The sequence below is a fragment of the Danio aesculapii genome, chromosome 13, assembly GCF_903798145.1.
Source record: "Danio aesculapii chromosome 13, fDanAes4.1, whole genome shotgun sequence".
Lineage (NCBI taxonomy): Eukaryota > Metazoa > Chordata > Actinopteri > Cypriniformes > Danionidae > Danio > Danio aesculapii.
The window spans coordinates 23,569,607-23,583,885 of NC_079447.1; positions in this window are offsets into that span (position 1 = coordinate 23,569,607).

The following is a 14,279-nucleotide window of genomic DNA, read 5'->3' on the forward strand; positions in this document are numbered from 1 at the left end:
TGACCATGTCCATCTCTTTATGACCACAGTGTACCCAACTTTTGATGGCTACTTCCAGCAGGGTAAAGCACCGTGTGATAAAGCACAAATTATCTCAGACTGGTTTCTTGAGCATGACAATGAGTTCACTGTTCTCAAATGGCCTCCACAGTCCCCAGATCGCAATCCAATAGAGCATATTTTGGATGTGGTGAAACGGGAGATTTGCTTCATGGATGTGCAGCTGCCAAATCTGCAACAACTGCATGATGCTAAATCTCTAAGGAATATTTCCAGTACCTTGTTGAATCTATGCCTTGAAGGATTAGGGCAGTTCTGCAGGCAAAAGGGGGTCCAACCAGGTACTGGTAAGGTGTACCTAATAAAATGGCCGGTGAGTGTATATGCATGACTATATTATTGTATAAAATATTTCAATACAAACTTTTATCTGGGATGTGATTAATCATATGACAGCACTAAAATAAATATTAAAACTATTGGTAATTTAAGTTAATTACATTCGTTTATTGTGTTAGTGCTGACATTAACAGTGAGAAATACATTTGTAATAACAAATCTAATCCTGTTATTTTTATCTATTTCATGTTAGCTCAGTTCCATTAAATAATATTTGCTAATCCATGACTCAATTCAAAGGCTAACATAGTCAACTATAGCCTTGTTGTGAGATGTAACCAATATACTTAATAAATTAATGAATTTAGCATTAATCTTTCTGGACAATGCCCCAGCTGTTGGTAAAGCCTAACAATATCATCAGCTTATTTTTATTTCCTTTCAGCTCCTCCAGAAAAGCACTGATTTCCGCACTCTGAAAGGTCATGTAATTAGCATAACATCATGATGTCTTTTATTGATTGGCTATTTAAAATCCCATTGTAGTCCTGGGAGTAATGTTAATGGATAGAAGCCACACCTCTTTATTGCCTCTATTATGATATCCCATGAGCCCTTGTGGATATTCCTCAGTGGGCAGTCTTTTGTACTTCATTAATGGTCAATTACTTAGAGCTCACGGGCCCCACTGTGTCATCAACAGCGACGCGAGCCAACCCTCTTTCAAGCCCAACCAATCCCCGCTGCCTCCTAAACAAATAATAGAAAACCTTTCAGCACGCAGAAGCCTAGAATCACAGCCTCTTAACCAGATGATGCCGGAAAAGTTGCCGCTCCCCTGTTACTTGAAAATTAATATCATTTTGTTTCTCAATTTCACAACGTTCAGCGTACATTTGTCATCTGAGAGATAGCAGCCTCCATTGTTCCCCCAAGGATATTTTCCCTCTTTTTCTCCCCCCTCGGTCTCTACTTAGAGATTCTGCATGCTGAAAGCTTAAAGTAGAACATATTGGAATGTTCAGACAATCCTGACCTGTTTATGCAGGCGGAGTTGATAGGTTGTCAGGCCCCCAGCGAGAGGGCCCAGAATGAGCCCAGCTATCCTTTAAACTGCCTGCCTGATATTTGCGGATAATAAAAGAAATAAATCAGACAATAGGCCAGAATATTTTATTTGTTATCCATATTCCTTATGGGCAAAAATGATACAGAAATGTAAAAACAGCAATTTCGCCCTGGCCCCTGACGGAATTGCAACACAGCTGCTGCTGTTTTCATGTCTAAAGACAAAGTGCATTCTTGCCACTTGGCTTGCTTGTGCTGTATGCGCTATAACTCTATTCAGCAGGCCGTTATCGTGTTTTTAATGGGGCCACAGCAACCCCTTCAGCCTCCTAGAGTTTCATCCTTTGGTTTTAAAGCCTTTTCTTACACTACTTGTCTGTTTTGTAAATGTCAGGCCCTGGTATTAAGATCTGTTTAGGTCAGTCGGATCGCAAAAAGACATATTTCTGTTTACATTTACAGTTAAATCCAATTATTTTTTCACATTTTTTGGAGGGAGGGGGGTCAATTTTTTTCTGATCTTTTGATCTACAGTGCTCAGCAAAAGTACACCCCATTTTGAAAATGAATATTTTTATCCATTTCTCAGTGAATATAGGCAATGTATTTTGGTGCATTTAAACAAAACAGATTTATTAAACAGATATAGTTATTAAAATAATATTTTAATCACCAAACATATTTAGAAATTGAAAGATAATATAATTAAATTTAAGCAAAATATTGCAAAAAAAAAAAATTACAACCTACAAAATTTCAACAAATTTTTTTCAAACTTTTGCCTTTCTTGATTTTTTCCTCTTTTCTAAATTTGTATTTAATATTTTTCTATAACATGTAAATTTGGCTGTACTAGTTTTTGGACCGTTATCGTAAGTTATTTCGTTGGATAAGCTACAGATTTGGCTTCAGTACTGACTAATGTATATGCACAAATATAAAATTGTAAAGCTTCCCATTAAAATTATTAATTTAAAAGATAGATTTGTGAGGGATGTACTCATATATGCTGAGCACTGTACATAGCAAAATAACTTTTGTTTCTGTTTAGATTGCCACATTATTATGTCCAACATTGGATAACTGGTAAAAGAACTCTAATTTTTCTCATTTTTCCATCTTCAAACCAAACTTATTTCAGGTCGCACGTTTTTAGCAAGCTTTACCAACTTCTCTCAGATTTATTTTAAGATTTGGGTAAGCAAACAGATGAAGTGATTATTTTGTGGCTGTTTAAATACATCTAAGCACATGGGCAAACTCAATTATTTTTATGATTAGTAATACAATTTTATTGCATTTAAATAAAGTGCATATCAAGAATGCTTTCTCTAATTTGTCTTGAAAAAAATATAGAAAAGTTTGTTTATTGCACAGGACGTTGAAAGGAACATTAAATATGCAGTTGAAGTCACCTTTGTGAACTGCCAATTGTTTTTTTTTTCATTTTAAAAGGTGGTATTATAAAAAATGCATTGTTTTTGTTTAGTAATGATAAGATAAAACAAGGCTTTTCCTTAAAATAAATATAGACTTTTTTTGGAAAAGGAAATCGTATCTACACCAAACACAGACTTCAAAAGTTCATACATGCTTTAATTCTCAATGAAAGCATTCACTGATGCTTGAGAAGTAAACAAGATGCATTAAAGGGCACCTATTTTACCCCTTTTTCAAGATTTAATATAAATCTTTTGTTTCTCCAGAATGTTTCTGTAAAATTTTAGCCTAAAACACCCATAAGATTATTTATTATACCTTTTTAAATCTGGGACATTTGAGCTATTATGGCATTGTAACTGTTTTTGTTGCCTGTGCCTTTAATGGGATTGAGCTGGTTCTCCCCGCTCACTGTTCCCACATGCATGTCAGAACCGTAGCCTTCACATAGGTAAACAGCACAGTGACAGAAAACAGACCTCCCTTACTACAGTAAGAACTTTCCCAATGGTTATTTGATATCTTTGTTGTGGAGTTAATTCAAGCCTTTCTGCAATGATGAGTCACACACAATATCGTTATAAAGTCTGCTCACACACACACGCACACACACACACACACACACACACACACACACACACACACACACACACACACACACACACACACACACACACACACACACACACACAAGCACATTTAGCTTTGCATTGTTTTTGCGCAGCAAATGTTACAGGATACACATTAATATACGCTGCTATATCCGTTATGTTAATGTACAAAATAAACCTAATTTATCCTTCACAAACCAGGATTGAAGCACCTTCTTTTATAAATGTACTGACATGTGGCTGTGATGATAAAGTAAAGATGGTAAAATCACTGTAATTCACTACAAACATGCACCGTTTTAAAAACATCTTAAACTTGTAAAACTCATTCTTGATCACATTTTATGATGATTGATAATCACAGAGAGCTGAACAGATTTTTTTAAGCCCAGTTGCTTTGCGCACGTCCTGTACATATGATTATAGTTACTACAGAGACATGTTAATACATGGCTGTCAATGAATTTAGTGGGCGGGGAAACGTTACGGTGGGCTGCTACGCTGCTACGTCACGTTGCGGTGGGCCTCAAAATGGAAGGGATTTTTTATCCTATTTTATTGTTAGGAAATTAAAAAAATCCAATAAGATTTGTGAACACACTATACCCACACAAAGTTCTGTCCAAACATCTTATAAAAGATGATTTTCATCATAGGTGCCCTTTAAGATGAAGGGGTGAAAACATGCTTATTATTGGTAATTGCTTTAATTTTCAGTAAATATCTTTATATATCTATTTACATATTTCCCAAAATACAAAAATAAGACTATTTTACCCCAAAGTTGTGCTGTGCAAAAGTTTACGCCCCCTAAGTGTAGTTTAGTTTTTAGAGTTTAAGCTCAGTTCAGTGTGGTTTAATAATCACTACTGAGAGTCCAAACACTAAAGAGCAAAGCGCAAAGAGCAAATTTCACCATTTTAGTAATTTACTTGAGTCCTAAGTTGTCACCAATGTGAAAACATGGATCTCAAAATCATAAACAGGCAATTTTAGAAAGAATGTGCATATGCAGAAAAACATCTGGGGGGAAAATGTGTAAAAAAAACAGGACTACTCAGGACAAATACTTGACTTATCAAAAAAACAAATAATAATAAAGTCATTAGTCATCTAATAGCAACACAGCATTCAGAACCACGTGTACTGTATCTGAACTGCTTCATATGTCTTATCGCCCACTTGTGATTGGCTCAACAGAAACTCATCTGAATACTAGCTGTAATCTGGGCCCTCCGTGTTACAGTGTATCTTCAAGTACAAACAACCCAAGGCCTAACCAGGCCATGCTGACCAATGTCCATAGCCTATTGCCCTCCATTTAGCATCTCTTGCCTAGCTGTGCCATGCTGCGTCTGTGTGAAAGATGCCTCCATCAGCAGAATGGTGGTGACAGTCAGAGGGGAATGAGCTCGTGAAGTGATTACGAGAACGGGTGGCAGTCATTCAGACCCCCGAGATGACAGCACATTCAGAGGGAAAGTGCCCGACTGGCATTAATCCCGGGGAAAATCGCCGGCCTCCAGGAATGCATTGTGGGCCTGATAAGATGGTCGCTATAATATGCACTTAATCTGCAGGTCTCCAATGAGCCTGCTTGTATTTCCAAACTGGAGGGAGCAATTGTTGGGAGGCTCGCGAGATCAGGGGTAAAATGGTAAGGTTTTATTATTTTTCAATGCAAAAACGTGGCTTTATCATACTGCAGCTCATCTGGGTTGTGAAAAATATAGCATCTCTGGCTTGTTTATAGGAACATTTAAATAGTTAGCTTTCCCGAAAATGAAATTCTGTTCATTTACTCACCTTCATGTGATTTTTAAACCTGTAAGAGCTTTATTCATCTTCAAAGCACAAATAAGGAGAGTTTTAATCAAATCTGGGAGATTTCTGTCAATCCACTGAAAGACTCATAGTGTTTATAAAATGATTGTAAAAGCTCACTGTCAACAAGACTGAAATCTTTCAATTTTATTAAAGGATCTTGTTTTTTTGTTTCAGTTTGGGATGACATACAATTTTGGGGATAAGCTAAATCATTAGAGAGAGATTTCATCATAATTTGGTGTCAGCCATATTGTTCCAAAAATGAACGACTTGGTATACACAATGAATAAAACAAGATGTTTCATTCAAGCTTCAAAAAGAATGAAAAATAACCATTACGATAACTTAAAAAAACTGTTTATTTCACTCGTATATCTAGAGTGGAAATCAAAATTAAAGAAAAAACATAAATTTTCTACATTCCACTAAGTATATTTCATGAGTAACCAATGCAATTTCACAGCAGTTTGTAACGTTTTGATTTAGTGTCTAATACATATTAATTTGTACAATCTCATTTGTACATTTCAGTACAATTTTCTCATCCTCCGATGAGGGGTATTAGGGGTGTGATCTTAAGTTTTCATTTCATTCATTCATTTTGCTTCGGCTTAGTCCCTTTACTCATCAGGGGTCACCACAGCGGAATGAACCGCCAACTTATCCAGCATATGTTTTACACAGCGGAAACACCCATATACTCTCACATTCATACTCGTGCCATACGGCCAATTTAGTTTATTCAATTCACCTATAGCGCATGTCTTTGGACTGTGGGGGAAATCTGAGCACCTGGAGGAAACCCACACGAACACGGGGAGAACATGCAAACTCCACACAGAAATGCAAACTGACCCAGCCGAGACTCGAACCAGTGACCTTCTTGCTGTGAGGTGACAGTGCTAACCACTGAGCCACCATGTTGCCCATCTTACTTTTTCATAGAGATAAAATTGTATGAATTTGTACAAATTAGCCATTTTTTGACAATACATACAATTGTTTTGTTTCCTTGTGAGATTGGGCTGAAGTATTTTTAAATTGGTTTTAAAAACAGTGAACAATAGATTGCAGAAACAGAGATGTTGTTACAATCTGCATAATCCATTTTAAAGAAGGGAGAAAGAAGAAAAAATAAACATACGAATTAAAGTAAATAAAAAATAAATGATTAAAAAAGACTATATAAGGTTATACACTGAAAGACATTTTGACTTTTAAAATACTTTTTTATGCCCATTAAAGATAACATATATGACTTTAAGTCAATTAAAAAAATTGCCAGATTGGAATAAAAAAAACTTACCCATTATAATAAAAGATTAACAATGTACTGAATGCAAGATTTAGAGCTGTGACAAAAGAAAATTATGTCAAAAGTATTTAAACAAATATTAACCTTTGTCTTTTCTGAGAGATAGATGCATAGTTCAGTCAAAAACAGTTTCACACAAGTGCATTCACAAAAAAGATGAACAATGGCTTCTTCTAAGTCACAAAATGTACATTTTGTCACCTTAGAATTATACAATTCTTTCTGACATTTTTGTCAAAATTGAGTTATTGACATTCTTATTAAATGGCAACTTATTTACATTATGGGATTTTTTTTAAATAAGTTGTTTACATTTTAAGACTTTTAATAAAAAAATGTTACACACACTGTTTGCTATATGGAATCAAAAAACTTTGAAGCTCAATATCTCAAAATCATTCAGAGCGCAGATAGAATCGGTGACGATTTGTTTTTAATATGTAGCATATATAATTATTAAATAAACTATTACAAGGATATAGGCTGACGTTACGTACTGTATATTCTGAAGCAAAGTAAAAATGTTCAGTTTTGTCACCTAGATGTGTCACCATGGTGGAAACTTACTTAGTTGTCTATCAAATCTTTTTAGTTTTCACCAAATCTGTAAAATGATGACAAAACCCTCTGACAGCAGGTTGCCCAAATGAAGCCAAAGGAAACCCTTTTAGCCATAGCAAGAAAAGTTGGTATTTCTAAATCTGTGATATTTAGAATATTGCATCTTTACAATGGCAGTAGCTCTTTCAAGTCCCCTCTCCCCGAAAAGGCTGGTCAACCATGAACGAAAAATACATGGGAGAACATGATAATGCAGAGAATCTTAATGGACAGTCAGTTCAACGCTGCAACTGGAATTGCTCAATGGTTCAGCAATGAGCAGGGTAAAAATCTGTGTTGATATACAGTATCTCCCTTTTTAAGAGAATTTGGACTGAAAGTCAATAAACAGAATAAAAGGCTCTAATACCTTTGCAAGTTAACCCCAGCTGAGTTAGTCAGTAAGATTCACGAACTGACAGAAAATATTTGGCTATTATATGGCTTTAGGGAACAGCTATGTATTTCAATATACATATGTGTCATTTTTGTAGTGCCTTTTTTAAAGCTTGACCACCTTAGATTGGTGGCCATATTGTTATTGCACAGAGAATGACCAAATAATATTTTAATTTTGGTAACACTGTACAATAAGATTCTGCTAGCTAATGTACAGTAATGCATTAAGTGACTGACTAAAATTAGCAATCCTTTTAGGATTATTTCACTCTCATGTTTTTTCGGCTTAGTCCCTAATTTATTAGGGGTCGCCACAGCGTAATGAACCACCAATTACTCTGGCAGTAATTTATTTAATTTATTTTAATATATATATATATATATATATATATATATATATATATATATATATATATATATATATATATATATATATTTTTTTTTTTTTTTTTTTTTTTTTATGCAACGGGTCCCATTCCAGCTGCAAACATTACTTCAAATAAAACAAACAAAAAAATCCGAACAAAATAGGGAAAACAAAATTATACTGGTTTGGATTGATAAGCAATGGTGTGGGGGGTCCTTTTAACTCGAAAATCTAACCATTGGGCTAAACATCAAAACACATACATAAGATTAATACACAACTTCCAATTAAAATTTGAACTCTGTGTGGAGCAAATGAAGAGTAGCACACAAAAGGCAGTGTTCCTGCAATAAACCAAAGCCGACTCTCTGCCAGAGAGAAAGCTCTATGTTGGCCAATAGCTGATTATGTCCACTCAGCACATTGTCAGAGCCGAGCCGACAGTGGCCCTTTCACTCTGTCATTAGGCCATTTAGGGGTGAAAATATGGGGTTGTTCTGAGCGGGAGGAGAGCACTCTCTGCCTGTTATTATCAGTTTTACCCTGACAACACCCTGGTCGGTAACTTTCACCAGAGAGATGGAAAGATGGAGGTCCCTGGTGAAAAAAGAACCATTGACTGAAGGGCAATTTCATCTGAATGTCCTCAGAGCTGCAGTGCAAGTGCTTCTCTTTTAAGTAGTTCATGTAGGTAATATTTTAAAGATGTGCCTTTTTTATTCATTCAAAAGGTATGTTCTATCTAAGTTTAATATGTCAAAGATGCACGTATATGTAATATATTTATGGGTTGATTTTCATGAAAGTGCTCTTAACAAAAAATATAGTAGCTCAACCAATGGTGTGAGTTTGGGGTGGGGCTATTGTTTTCAGTAGCACTTTACTTGAAGGGGCAAATCATGACACCTTTAGAATCTGTCATAAACATGATTGACATGAGGCCATTATAAATGTGTCATGAATTTTATAATAGTGTCATTAACGTTATTTCTTGACCTCAAGTACAGCAGTGCAAATTAATTTTATCATTAAAATGTCATTAAATTTCATTCAATATTAATGACGCTGTAACAAAATAATTTGAGAAAGTATTGACAATTTTACTGAGAAATTCTAATGACAAATTCAGTTTGTTCCACTAAAAGATTATCAGAAAAATATTCAACATACACTTATAATGGCCTCATGTTTATGACAGATTTATGACAAGTTATGTTGTCTTGAAAATGTCAAGCTGTCATGAAAGAGAGAGGTTATGACTTATTTGTTTATGTCAAGTTAGAAAGACATCTCAAAACAATGTCATCTTTGCATTATAATGACATAACAGAGCTTATGACACTTAATGACAGTTGTCTCAGCCGATTCGAATGTTATCACTCAATTGAACGGGCATTATCTATGGTTATCAGCTGATAGATATGGGCCAGTAGGGGCCTTCTGCATCTACTAGTAGGTTTAGAAGGCTGTTATCATCCACCAACATAATTAATCTGCTATAGATCAAATACAGCTGCGAGAATTCTTTATATTATTTATTAAATTTCCCATTAATTGTATTTTATTAACGTCTACCCCAACCCTAAACCCAACTGGAGACTGGAGTCTTCTCTATTGTTATAGCTGAATAACCGTGTGGGTGAATGATAACAGCCTTCTGAGCCTACTAGTAGGCACAGAATGCCCCCACTGGCCCATATCTATCTAGTTGTGAGATGCAACTACAGTCAACGGGGAATTACAGTTTTTTTCTTTACTCAGTGTAATAAGTAATTTATCAATTTAAATTGTTGTAGAGATTAATAAGTAGAGCAAATGTGCAACTTTTCAACTCTCTTCTCTTCTTTTGGAGTAAATCACACTGGAACAGGTGTTGGGAACTCTCCTCTGCCATAAAGACTTTAATTGAGCTAGTTGATGATTGATTTTCATGCTTCGCTGCTGCTTCTATTGGTCCATGCCATATAAATGTTGATTAAAAAATAAATATCACATACCTCCCACTGTCATATGAGCTCACGGCTCGTGTTAAAGGGATTTGCCAGTACTCGCCCAGAAATGCACATTCCCTCCACCTGTGACACCACCAGCACTGGCGCAAAAGCGGCTCGCTGATGTAAAAGGGGGCAATGTGGACGCATGGCTCCTCTGGTTATTAATGACGGAGCGACCCAGGTGAGCTCCAGGAGAGTCCGTACGCCACACCCTGGGGTCCCACAAATATCACCCTTGTAATTTCATGCCTCTGATTATTATTGCACACTGTAGCTCCGAGCACTGCTCCTCCACCCATTCTCTTTTCTCCCCCAGCTGAGCTACTGTTTTAAGAGGACAAGCCCACCTCCTGCTCACACACACACTCTCAAAAAATATAGGCATGATCACCTACTGTATTCACTGACTCGCTCTCTTTATCTCTGAAGCACATACACACATGCTTTAATCTTTATTTTTTAATGTTTTGCCTCCCTGGACCAGTCATGAGCTTTCTCATTTCTTCTTCTCTCATTTTCTGTTAATTCGCCACCATCTGCCTCAGCATCTGTTTTGAGGAGCTAGAAAAAGTGATGGAAAAGTCTCCTCTCTCTCTTGTTTCTAGCGTAGCATCTCTCTCTTTCTCGCTCGCTCATTTACATGCCAAGCATAGACTTCTTTCCCGTCTTTGTTTGGGGCTCTGCTCCACCCCTTTCACCCGGTCCCTTTTTTTTAGCATAATCTTCTCAAACGTCTTTTTGCGCCCTCACTCTATCTGCAGTGAGTAAAGCGGGTGTCCTTCTTCCTCTCTGGGCCTCGAGACAGAAGAGGGAGTCATATCCTTTCCATGTCCGACTGCTTACTTAATATCCACTGTCAACAGGAGAGCACAAAGGATTAGAAAAAGTGCAATTGTAATGGGCAGACAATGCTTTTTCCCCCACAAATCCCTCCCAGCCTGCATCTTTGAGGCTGGCCGACAATAGCGGCCGGCCGGCCTGCTGCAGAGCAGAGCCCGAGTTCGGCATCACCCCCAGCCAACCTGCAGATTACAGGCATTCTTTGTGAGGGCCCGGGTTGCTGCGGTCCCCTCAGCAGCGGAGGCTGTCCAGCCTCAGGCTGCGTTCTCCTCTGTTTAGAGAAGTTATTGTGCTTCCCCCGCTTTGAGTGACACTGAAGCCATCATAATCTCCTCCCCGCGGGGACTTGCGCCAGTTGTCTAGCAGACCTTACAAACTGTTTCGACCCCGCGTCCTCTATTGCGCGCCGCATTAGTGTCATTTAATTAATTCGGCCTCGCGTTTCATCTTCACTTACATCTCCTGGTGCTGTTCGCCCAAATTTGAATAGATATAAATATATGGAATGCAAATGATTTCCCAGCGTGCTCTTGTAAATAAATGCAATTATCGTAAGTGCGATGTTGTTATAATTAAATTGCGGCCATAAATCGCATCGGGCCGATATGAACTCTAGGGGTGACTTCATTATTTTATGCAGAACACTTCCGATTTAAAGTTATAATCTATAAGCTATTACGGTCCAGATTATTTGTCTCATGGTGACACTGACCGACCATTTCTGTATGATCCTCTTGGCTTTGGATAATAACTCTAATAGAGTGGATGCATTTGGCCTAAGGTGCTAGTGCATGGCATTCATTTCCCATAATGCCTCCCTCGCTCTCTCTCTTTCTCTATTTCTCCACAGGGAACACTTTGCTGATAAGTTGCTGCATTACATACTAACTTTTCAGCAATAGCTCTGCATTTGACTCCTTTATGGTCTGAGTCCTAATGGTTACCCTCGGGCTCTGCCTCCGGCAGTCATGTCACAAATAAATAGAGGCTGACACAGTCATTTACTTAAATCTTCTCTCTGCTTTTGCACCATTTTCCCTTGGAGATTACGCCTGTAACAACAGTTATTTGAAATGTCACTGATTCATGCCTCCGGGCCACAGACAAATGAACATTAGAAATCTATTAACGCCTATAAATATTTGCAAACATTTATTTATTTTTACATTCATGTTTTTATTAGAGATATTTCTATATTAGTTGCATTAATATATCGCCTACAACTGCCTATTTTTTATTTATAAATGTGGCTTTAAACTGTGTAGTTCTTTTAGGGATTTTATTTATTTGCTCTATTGATATCATTTTAAACCACTTTCACAACAATTATATATTTTGTTAAGCGTCAAGTTAAGTTAAACCACAAACGTTTTAATTATTTTAATTACAATCTAAATAATAACTTTAAATTATCAATATAAAAATTAGTTAATATGGGTGTCACGGTGGCAAAGTGGGTAGTACTATCGCCTCACGGCAAGAAGGTCGCTGGTTTGAGCCCCGGCTAAGTCAGTTGGCATTTCTGTGTGGAGTTTGCATGTTCTCCCCCATGTTCGTGTGGGTTTCCTCCGGGTGCTCTGCTTTACCCCACAGTCCAAAGACATGCTTTGTAGGTGAATTGAATAAGCTAAATTGGCCGTAGTGTATGTGTGTGAATGCAAGAGTGTATGGGTGTTTCCCATTGTTGGGTTGCAGCTGGAAGGGCATCCGCTGCGTAAAACATATGCTGGATAAGTTGGCAGGTAATTCTGTTGTGGCAACCCCAGATTAATACAGGGACTAAGCTGAAAAGAAAATGAATGAATGAATGAATGAATGAATGTTAATTATATTTTATACATATTTAAGCACCTTTTTAATTCAGAAAACTTTTTTATTTACTCAGTACAACTTGTTTTACATTTGTAAACATACTAATTGACTTAATTACATTACATTAATTACTTTCAATCACCTTTACAATGTGTTTAGTACAATATAATTCTGAAAAAAAGAAAATTATTGATTAATTGATCGTGTCTGTTTCCATAAGTCCCAGACCATGCTGTACATATATAAGCATATTGATTTACTTTTATCAACTGCATTCTTTTCATCTCTACAATATAATTAGAAGATTAATTTCAGAAAATTAGGATTCGTCATTTACATATATATTATCTATTTGTTTTACTGTAAAAAAAAATGCTGGGTTTTATACAATCAATTTGTGTTAGGACAACAGGAAGGAATTAAGATAACTCATTAGTTTTTTACAAATGTAAGTGGATTGAATTAAAAGCAGTTAAGTTGTCCCTCTTGTGTTGTTTCAGCTCAGTTTTAAGTTTCAAATAAGTTTTAAGAAGCAACAAATGTAGTTCTTTGAGTGTTGTTCATTTGTTATATATATATATATATATATATATATATATATATATATATATATATATATATATATATATATATATATATATATATAAATCCAATATGTTGCTTATTCCCAGACCCTATAAAAAATATCTCCCATAGTCATATATTTGCTTTATTAATTACATCTCTTCACCTTTACAACACACTGGTCATGTTAGAATTCATTGTGCTACCATGGTCCATTGTAACTGTATAACAAGGCATTGTTGGTGTGTGAGTGTGAGCTCATCTGCTTCTCTTTGATGTGTTTGTATCCATGCCGATGAGAGGCTCTGCTGTGGAGACGCTGGAGTTTCCACGGGGACTTTGTTTGTGTTTCATTTCCTCGCTGGCTATTGTTTAGCATGGCCATGTCTGGAGAACTGGAGGATCCGAGGCCGCTGTCACACAAAGTCGTTCTACATGACCTCCTGCAACCTTTCTGCTGGCCTTCATGGCATCCCAACATCCCCATTGACCGCCTTGGCTGATGAAGATATTTTCTCATGCACATGCAGAACATCAGTTCTGAAAAAAGTTGGGAGGTTTGTAAAAGGCACTTAAATGAAGAAAAAGTGATTTGTTAAAATATCAATAAAAGTTTTGTGGTTCTACAGCTTTAGATTTTTGTTGACCAGAAATGAAGATATTTCAAAGAATGTTGGAAAGTGGTAACCATTACAACCATACATTGTAGGGGGAACAATAGTATGGTAGTCAGTGCCTGCCGATTTCCCGCATTGTTCAAATATATTATTTAATATAATATTATTCCAAACAATCTTCTTTTGTGGTCTACTCAAACTGGTTTGAAACAAGTGGAGGGTGAGTTGAGGGTAAACTGTATTTAAATATTTAATTTTTTAAAAAATGTTTTATTATTTAATTGCCAAAATACAAAGGGGCGGCGTGGTGGCACAGTGGGTAGCACTGTCGCCTCACAGCAAGAAGGTCGCTGTTTCGAGCCTTGGCTGGGTCAGTTGGCATTTCTGTGTGGAGTTTGTATGTTCTCCCCATGTTCGTGTGGGTTTCCCCCACAGTCCAAAGACATGCGTTACAGGTGAATTGGGTAAACTAAATTGTCCGTAGTG